The 10145-nt window shown below is 37.6% G+C and overlaps 1 non-coding gene across 1 annotated transcript; it reads left to right on the forward strand.

The window, feature by feature from the left end:
• The first annotated feature begins 294 nt into the window (after positions 1-294).
• On the forward strand, positions 295-455 carry LOC132229075 (U1 spliceosomal RNA). The gene has a single exon (XR_009451639.1). It is a non-coding gene; the product is annotated as a U1 spliceosomal RNA (small nuclear RNA).
• The last annotated feature ends 9690 nt before the right edge of the window (positions 456-10145 follow it).

The raw sequence follows: 10145 nt of genomic DNA on the forward strand, positions 1-10145 counted from the left end.
TAAAAAAAATATATTTTATTGATTTTTTACAGAGAAGAAGGGAGAGGGATAGAGAGTTAGAAACATCGATGAGAGAGATCAATCAACTCCTCCTGCACGCCCTGCACTGGGGATGTGCTCGCAACCAAGGTACATGCCCTTGACCGGAATCTAACCTGGGACCCCTCAGTCCACAGGCCGACGCTCTATCCACTGAGCCACACCGGTTAGGGCAAATTCAGGTGGATTATTAAGAATCTTAGGCAAATTCAACAGAATTTCATTATTTATTATTCTTGCATCAATGTTTTGTTGATATTACCTGGCAGGGGAGATACCATAATCACGAAGGTGGTTTTCCCAGGGTGAGGCTTATCCATTGCATTTCAGATGTGCTGACAGCTGAAATTTCTCCAAATGTGGGAAACTTGACTGCATAATTTGTGGTAGCGGGGCAGTGTTGATATTTACTGACACTGTGAATGTCCTTAAGACATATGATAATAAATCAGTTGTTATAAGGTGTACATTTGTATGAACTAGGAATATTCTCTTCCCTCATGGGGTAAATAATTTGTGAAAGGCTCTTTCATATGAGCTGTGTTAATTTTTAAAATATCAACAATGAAGTGAGAGATGAGAAATTGTAATGCAAAATAGAACATTTAAAACCCTCATGTTCCCTTTGAAAACCTTTATTTCCTTGGCTTTCAGGAGGGATAAGGGATATTTAGGTGAGCAAGACTAACACTTACCCTTGCGTTTCAATCTCAGTCCTATTTCTATGCTCTCCCTCCCAAGCCAAATACTATTGCTTAGGATATTTCAGGAACAATTAAAGTGCAGTTCAATCTTCATTTTAAATAATTTCTTATAAACTGAGTATTAACTTATCTTGCCCTTTATTACTTACTACTTTCTTGCTTATTAATATCTTTGTTAATTTAAATATATCTGCTTGCTTAAATCTCATGGTAACAAAGTCTTGGATAGTAGACAAAAATATGTTGCCAATGAAAAGTTGCCAACTACAGGTTGGGACTGTTCTTAAAATAAGAAGGTCAAATCCAAAAAAAGGACCCATAACTAAGTTCCCAGGACCCTCTAGTATGCACTGGATACCAATGATTAAATATGAAAGTAATGCTGAATATGTACCTTTTATGGTTCAGAAATTTCATCTAATAATTGCATCTTCCTTGAGTTCAATACTACAACTTCAAATATAAGGGCTGCCAACTTTTCAATTAACAGATTGGGGAACATTGTTGAAAAATTGGCAGTTGTCAAGTGGTAATCCCACTAATGGATGTTATGTATGATAAATTAATTCTGAGGCTTAACTTCTGTGTGGAGTAGAAAACAATTAGAAAGACAAAGAGAAAGCAAAGAATAAAAAGACAATTGCACAAGGTACAAATTTTAGGAATACCTTTTTTTCCTTTTATACTTATAGTCTTTCTATAGTGCTTAACTGCACCTAAGTGCACCTTATAGTGCATCTAAGCTATTGCAACCTCTTGACCTCTGTTACTTCCCACTTGAAATAAATCTCAGGCTTCTGTCTGGGTTACCATTTTTGGGGGGGGTTTGGGTTTTTTTGCCCATAGTTCTGATTTATTACCCTCTGACAGCCAGAATAATTCTTTAAAATAATTTGCATGCATATCATTTTCCACTATCTTACTCTCAACCTTTCTGTATCTTATGCTTGTAAGCAACATGTAATTGGATTTTGTTTTCTTATCCAGTTTGATAATTTTAATTAGAACATTTAGCTAACTTATATTTAATATAATTATTAATATATTTTGGTTTATATCTTCCATCATATTTGCTTTCTATTTGTTTCTTCTGTTCTATTTTCTCTCATTTTTTTGCCATCTTCTGGTTTTATTATCAATATTCTAATTTTTTTATTTATTAGTTTTTGTTATATATTCTTTTATTATTCTTTTACTGCAGAGATTACAATATTAATGGATCAAAGTCTAATGTTAATTGGTATTTTTACCCTCTTACAAGAGAATGTAAAAGTTTTAGAAACTTTAAACTCCATTTGTTTTTCTCCCGACTTATATGTCATCACTATATTTTAATTTCATATTTATTGAAAACTTCACAAGAAATTGTTATTTTTATAGTCAATATTTATTTATATTTATCCATATATTTACCTTCTCATTGCTCTTTATTATGTTCTGCATCTTTGTCTTTGGGCTTCCACCAGAAAGATCATTTTCCTTCTGTCTAAAAAATATCCTTTGTGTTTTCTTTACTGTGAGTCTGCTAATATAAAATTTATCAATATTTGCTTGTGTGGATATTTATTTCAGCTTCATTTTTGAAAAATATTTTATTTGGTATATGATTCTAGGTTGACAGTTATTTTATTCCAAGATTATGTATTAATTATTCCTTTTTTTTCTGGCTAGCATAGTCTATGAAGAAGTTAACTATAAGTCTAATTTTTGTTGCTAAAATTTGTTTCTCCTGATTTAATGAATTTTGTCTTTGGTTTTTCTATGATGAATGGGTGTGAAATTCTTTTATTTCACAGAATAAATTTTTAAAAAAAACGAATCTGTGTTTTGATGTCTTTCATACATTTTATAAAATTCTTAGCCATTGTCTTTTCAAATATGTCTTTTGACTCATTCTCTTTCTCTTTCTTGTTGGTGCTCTAATTACATATATTTTGGACGGTCTCCCTGCATGCTCTATGGCTCTTATCCTCTGTTCTGCATTTTCCATACCCTTTTCTCTCCATTCAAGATATTTTCTTCTGCTCCATCTTCCAGTTCACTAATTCTCTTTTTAGCTTTATCTAATGTGTTTTTAATCTCTTCCATTAAATACTTAAATTTTAGTTGCTGCATTATTTTTCAGTTATAAAATTTCTACTTGACTTATTTTTAGGTTTCCAGTTCACTTGTAAAATCTCAGTCTTGTCTTTTATAATCTTGACATATTAAATACAGCTGTTTTTAAGTCTGTGCTAAATGGAGTCCAATGGATTTGTTTATATTTTCTCTTGTTTATCTAGGCTTCCATTCATGTTCTCCACCTTGTGTACTTGGCTATTTTGGGTGACAGACATTTTTAGAGAAATTTGCTTCTATAGGCATCAAATTTGCGTCTATAAGCAATGCAGTTTCATGATTAAGAACATTTGAAGGGAGAAACTAAGATGGCGGCATAGATAAACACCGGGAAATTGCTGCTTCCCACAACAATTGATAAATGCATCAAAAACACAAGCCGGACTCATCCAGAACTACAGGAGAGCTGGCTGAGTGTAAATTCTACAACTAGAAGGAAAGAAAAGCACACTGAGAGCCAGAGGAGCTGCAGAGGTGGAGTGCAGAGGTACGGGGGCTCACGCGCGCGGAAAGGGGCTGGCACCTGAGGACGCGGCTGTCTTTTTGAATCCGGAGGGAGACACAAGCTCCCCACGGCTCTGAAATCCGGTTCCGGGAAGTCTCTGGGGACCCAGCACTCATACGGGGAGAAACTGGTCTCTCTGGCAGCGGGCGAGCTTGAAGGCAGTTTTCCCTCAGAGGTGCTTGCAGCCATTGCCGGGACACTGGGACTCTCGACTCCTTAGGGCGGGGCTGAGGCTCGCCATAGCTGCTTCCTCCGCCCTTTGATTCCTTGAGACCCCGCCCCGCCCAGGCTGCAGCAGAGGCTTTTGCATATGAATGCCCCGGCCATTTGCAACCTGTAACTACCTAACCGCAGCCGGGCCAGATAGACCCAGAGCTCCCAAGAGAAGGCCCAAGGCCCCACAGCGGCTTGCATTGCTACACAGCTGAGCATCATCAGGGCACTTCCAAACTCCAAAAAAAGGAAGGGGAATCTGCAGTTCTCTTCATAGTTCCTGCTGTGTAACCTCAGGCAGAGGCTAAATTAGCACCTCCTTAGATCCAAGAGCCACTGTACGAGTGGTCAGAGGGGGACCACCCAGATCACAACTCCTCAGATCCATAAGGGACACACTCAGGGTGCAGTCTCAGTGAGCACCAAAGCCCCACTGAAGCAAGTCTTGCCCCAGAAGGGTGTCTTCAGCACAGAAGTTCTCCCACCATAGACACAGCTGATTCTCACTGCCAATTGCCCTGGAGGTCAATTCCTCCCAGTGAGCCTACAACAACCAAGGCATAGCTACAACAAGACTGTGCACAAAGCCCATAAGGGGGTGCACCAAGAGAGTCCACCTCAGGTAACTGGGGAGGCTGAGCCACTGGGCCCTACAGGACACCTAGCACACAAAGCCATTCTATCAACACAGGGAAGCAGCCAAAATGCGGAGACAAAGAAACAGGTCACAAATGGCAGAAACGGAGGAAAGCAAACGACTGGATATAGAGTTCAAGGCCACGTTTATAAGGTTTTTCAAGAATTTTATGGAAACCGCGGATAAATTTAATGAGTCCCTCAATAAGTATAGTGAGACCATGGAGGACATGAAAAAGGACCAACTAGAAATTAAGCATACACTGACTGAAATAAAGAATAATTTACAGAGATCCAACAGCAGACAAGAGGATCCCAAGAATCAAGTCAAAGATTTGAAATACAAAGAAACAAAAAATACCCAACTGAAAAAGAAAAAAGAAAAGAGATTCCAAAAATATGAAGATAGTGTAAGGAGCCTCTGGGACAACTTCAAGCGTACCAACATCAGAATTATAGGGGTACCAGAAGAAGAGAGAGGGCAAGATATTGAAAACCTATTTGAAGAAATAATGACAGAAAACTTCCCCTACCTGGTGAAAGAAATAGACTTACAAGTCCAGGAAGCGCAGAGAACCCCAAACAAAAGGAATCCAAAGAGGACCACACCAAGACACATCATAATTAAAATGCCAAGAGCAAAAGACAAAGAGAGAATCTTAAAAGCAGCAAGAGAAAGACAGTCAGTTACCTACAAGGGAGTACCCATAGGACTGTCAGCTGATTTCTCAACAGAAACTTTGCAGGCCAGAAGAGAGTGGCAAGAAATATTCAAAGTGATGAATACCAAGAACCTACAACCAAGATTACTTTATCCAGCAAAGCTATCGTTCAGAATTGAAGGTCAGATAAAGAGCTTCATGGATAAGAAAAAGCTAAAGGAGTTCATCACCACCAAACCAGCATTATATGAAATGCTGAAAGGTATTCTTTAAGAAGAAGAAGAAGAAGAAAAAGGAACTCTTACCATTTGCCACAGCATGGATGGAACTGGAGAGCGGATAAATACCACATGATCTCACTCATTTGTGGAATATAATGAACAACATAAACTGATGAACAAGGACTGATCCAGAGACGGAGAGGCATTGATTGGACTGTCGGGCTTTGGAGGGAGGGTAGGGGAGGGTGGGGGCAAGGGGGAAAGATCAACCAAAGGACTTACATGCAGGCATATAGGCCTAACCAATGGACACGGACAACGGGGGGGGGGGGGAGGGGGAGGGCATGAGCGGGGGGGGGGGGTAGAGGGTAACGTGGGGACAAGGACACATATGTAATATCTTAATCAATAAAAATATATTAAAAAAAAAAAAAAGAACATTTGAAACTGGGACTCAGTTCCTGTGAAGGTCAGCTGATTCTCAGTTTACCCTTACTACTATAGTAAGCCTGTTGGAGTATTAACTCAAAGCCTGAACAGTTTACCAGTTAATCTCCCACCCTTTTGTGATTTCCATTTTTTTTCTTCAGCTTCACAAGCCTGTCAAAAACACCACTTAGTCTCTCAACCTCTCAGCCACTTCTAAAATTGGTAAAGAGCTCCACAGGAAAAGTTCCTCTGTCATGCTTATATCTGAACTCGGCTCTGTAATTCTTAATTGACTTGTTGGTTCTGTAATGCCTTCAAGGATTTTTTTTAAAATATTTTGTCCATGGTTTTTGTTGTTGTTGTTCTCTATGGGAGTGTTTGTTCAAATTACTCAGTTTACTATGCCAGATGTCAAAAACCTGATCTTTTACAAAGTAAGTCAAACATGCCACCAAAATTACATGTAGAATAAAATCCAATGTCTTTACAATGGTCCAGAAGATCCCATGTGATCTGGTTCCCAGCTACTTCTCCTTAAAAGTTTTAGTAAATATAAAGATCAACACAATGTAAACTTTTAGAATAAAAAGATTACATGGTCTGTTTATTATATAACCTCCATAAAATTTAGCATATTATCAAAGCAATATAATACTTATGTTTAAATTTGAACATACGCTAAAAAAGAAAAATCCCCATGTCAGTGGCGTTACACAGTTTATTTCCTGCTTACATAGAAGAAGTCTGGAGACAGGCAGTCCAAGGCTTGTAAAGGGTGTCCCAAAATTCACGCAAGAAGTAATTTTGATAGAAAACACAGGTTTATAATTAAAAATTGTAAATTTTTTATTGATTCATAAAGTATACAGTATAGGGTTATGTATGGAACAGCATATCGGGTAAATGGCCTCCAGGGCTTTGCTGGCACATACTCACTCTTTTGTTACTGCCTGAGCAGCCGCATTTTCGAAGAAGAATGGTCCGATGATGCCTCCAGCCCCAAATCCGCACCAAACAGTGACACGCTGTGGATGCATTTGTTTCTCAACAATCACTCGTGGATTTTCTGAACCCCAAATGCGACAATTTTGTCGATTAACCAAGCCATCAAGATGAAAATGAGCCTCATTGAAATTCAGCCACATTTATGCAAAACGGTCATAGAAAATTTCAACAAAAGAGTGCATATGTGCCAGCAAAGCTGTGGAGGCCATTTACCCGATATGCTATTCCATACATAACCTTACACTGTATACTTTATGAACCAATAAAAAATTTATAATTTTTAATTATAAACCTGTGTTTTCTATCAAAATTACTTCTTGCGTGAATTTTGGGACAGCCTTTATAAAGGCAGCAAGTATCATGGACCCAGGCTCTTTCTATCAGAGTAAGGAGGAGGGAAGTTAAGAAAGTGCCCCTCCATTTTAGGAGACTTTTCAGAAGTACTAGATAACTCCTCTACTTTCTTCTCGTCACCTGGTCACATGGCTTCACCTAGATATAAGGCAACGAAGAAATTTAGCCTTTTAGCTGAGAAGCAGTGTGACAAGCTAAAAAAATTGGAGTACTTTTAGTAAAGAATGGGAAATAAGATACTGGTTTGCAATAATCTTTGCTGTAAAATCTAAGCACATTTTTTTCTGAAATTGGAGTTTCTTGGATTGTCTTTTAAAAAAAATCTCTCTCTCCTCAATTACTGCTCAAAGACTAATTTATTCAGTGCTTATAGCATTAAAATACACTATTTTAATCTCCAAAATATTCTTCATACAAAATCCTACAATTGACACTTCTCCACCAAGCAAATCAATCTGTCTTCTCTTTCTTAAACAAACGTGGAAATATTTTCTTTTTAATGAAATCTTCTTTGGATAAGTGAGAGATGGGGCAGTTTCCCCTGAACATCCAGGTTGTCAATCACTTATCTCCAGTGACTTCACTCTGGCTTCTAGAGAATGTGAATACTTCCCTTAATCAATCCATATCTATATTTAATTTATGTGATGTGAGTGTCATTGTCTTAGTCCACTCAAGCTGCTACAACAAAATGCCATACAGCTGTCAACATAAGAAACATCCAAACCTGTAATTTTTATGAGTTTATTTGAGCCAAAGTGTTGATGTATACCAGGGAGCAAGATCTCAAATGGTCCAGAGAATGACAATTTTTTGCAGCTTTTTTAGGCATTCGAAATTAAGGAGGGAACCTAAGGAAGATTACATGGAGGTGGAAAAAAGCTAGGCCAGGGTTGGATTACAGTATTATCTGGTCTCTTGAGTGTGGTTACACTGGGTCATCAGCCCTCAATCCTTTGAGCTTCCCCAATTTGCCAAATAAATTCCTTTCTTGCTTAAGTTTACAGAGGCACTAACTGCTGCTTGCAATCAAAAACTTTACCTGAAACAGTCAAAGAAGAAGGTAAGTGAAAATAAATGCTGAAATGAGATTCACTGAGGATATATTTGTAAAACAGTAGGTATTGTGGACAAATAATTCTAGTTAAAACCGGAAACAATTTAGTGCAAATTAGTATTCAACCATCTCAGCATGTTACTACGAGCAAATATAACCACACCAGGTTTCTAAAAAGTAAGAGTAATATTCTTTCTCAAGGATAGTACTGACATCGCAGTTTTGAGTACTGAAGAGGGAATGGGTTTCCTGCAAGGCCGAGGTTTACCTGTTTTCACTGTGTAAGATCTCTGTGTCTTTGATAATTTCACATCTTTGGCACGACTAAAGGATTTTTTAAATTCAAATTGAACTCTTTCAACTTGGCTAGTCCCTCCCTTCTCTCTCCTTCCCCTGACTTTCCCTGTGGGATTCTTTCATTTCATTGCCAAAGATTAAGTTTTCTGTGAAAGCCTTGACAGCAATAGACATCTATACTGAAAATGAGCTACAAATTTGTCCAAAAAAGGAGGAGCAATCCCAAAAGTTAAGTGAGAAAACTTCAATTCTTATATTGGGGCGGGGGGGGGGGGGGGGAAGGCCTGATTTCAAACTGAGTTTCCTATTGACTTTTTCCCTCTTGTCATTAAAAACAATCTTCATTTAAATTGAATGAGAAACTATTATTCTTCTATTTTACCAAAGATGCTAGGTTGTGTATGTTTCAAGCAAACATCTCCATAGAAAATGGCTTGTTGCCAATATCTGGTGTGCCCAGGAATCCTAAATAATCTCATTCTTAAAGCTCATCCTCACATACCAGACTCTTCACATACTAGAATAATAAACACAATTTAACCAAACATCTAAATTGTTTAAAAGGCAAGCACCTGTGTTTTAAAACCAACATACAATGTGGGAATGGAATGCTCTTTATCTTTACAATAGGCTGCAAAGTGAAGTACCCTAAGCTTTCCCCATTAAGAATAAGAGAGCAATCTTTGGGTAGAATGACCCTTCTCCATATGTGCAGCTAGTGGAGACTTGCCAGACTTTTAGAACCGCCGACATATGCCAGTTCTTTGTTGGTGGGTGAGCTATTCAAGATGGAAGGCTGAAATAGGATTCAGTCCTAATCCAGTTTGGGATGCTGGTTTTATTGGGTCATAGTTTAGGTGGTTAGAAAATAACTTCATCTCCCCACAATAGCACAGATGCATTGCTCCCTCCTCAAAGCTATGCACATGAAAGGCATCACAATGTTAGTAATGTGCAAATATCAAATGTAATGACTACAAATAAAAAAGGCCCACAGTATATATTGTAGACCTTAACTATTACCTTGTTATTTTATCAGTCATTAATCTTTCCACCCTCGTATATGAAATATATTACACTAGTTTTATGTTCTACCAATTGGTGTGTGAAATCATAAATTGTGCCAAACTAAATTGGTTGCCAGTTTAGACATGATGATAAGGGGATCATATAAGAATTATGCATTATCAAAACTGTATTACCTCAACTTTAGTCAGCTGTTCAGTGTATTAATCCAAAAAGTTGTGAGAAGCCTGAGGCTGGATATGAGGGAATATGATTCAATGCACAAGAACTGAGCTCCAGATATTAGCTCTTATAAAATAGCCCCTTGAAAATGTCTTTTCTTTATGTTTATTTGCCATGGGAAATGGTATCAATTTTAGTTCAGTGTGAGAAAGTTTAGCTTGGAGGAAAAAATCACATAGGTTATTATGTCAGGTCTCCCAAGTGGTTAGATGACCCTTCAATAAAGAAAAACAAAACAAAACCAAGGGGTCCTTTGCTTTTCTTATAATTGCTCAGGCTTCGATTCTATTGAAAAGTGATTTGAAAAGCCATTTCATGAAATGACTCTTTAATATTTGATAAATGAGGCAGTCTTAAAGGCCTATATGGTCACATCAGTCATGCTTCTCAGCTAAAACTATATATGTTCACCTGGGATGGTCATTAAGCAAACCTTTCAAGATGACAAGAGTTCAGTTCTTCTGTCTCATTTACAGAAAGAAGAATAATGGAATAAAGTCTGGAGAGTTCAAAGGAAAAGAAAAGGGTATGCACACATGCACACACACACATCTTTCTAACCTAGAAAGGCAACATAATTTGTGGCAAAAAGTCACATTCTAAGTGGCAGAGTAAATAGTGAATATTTATTTCTAAATCCTCAGGATACTTCAATGA

Source organism: Myotis daubentonii, chromosome 2, assembly GCF_963259705.1.
Source record: "Myotis daubentonii chromosome 2, mMyoDau2.1, whole genome shotgun sequence".
NCBI lineage: Eukaryota > Metazoa > Chordata > Mammalia > Chiroptera > Vespertilionidae > Myotis > Myotis daubentonii.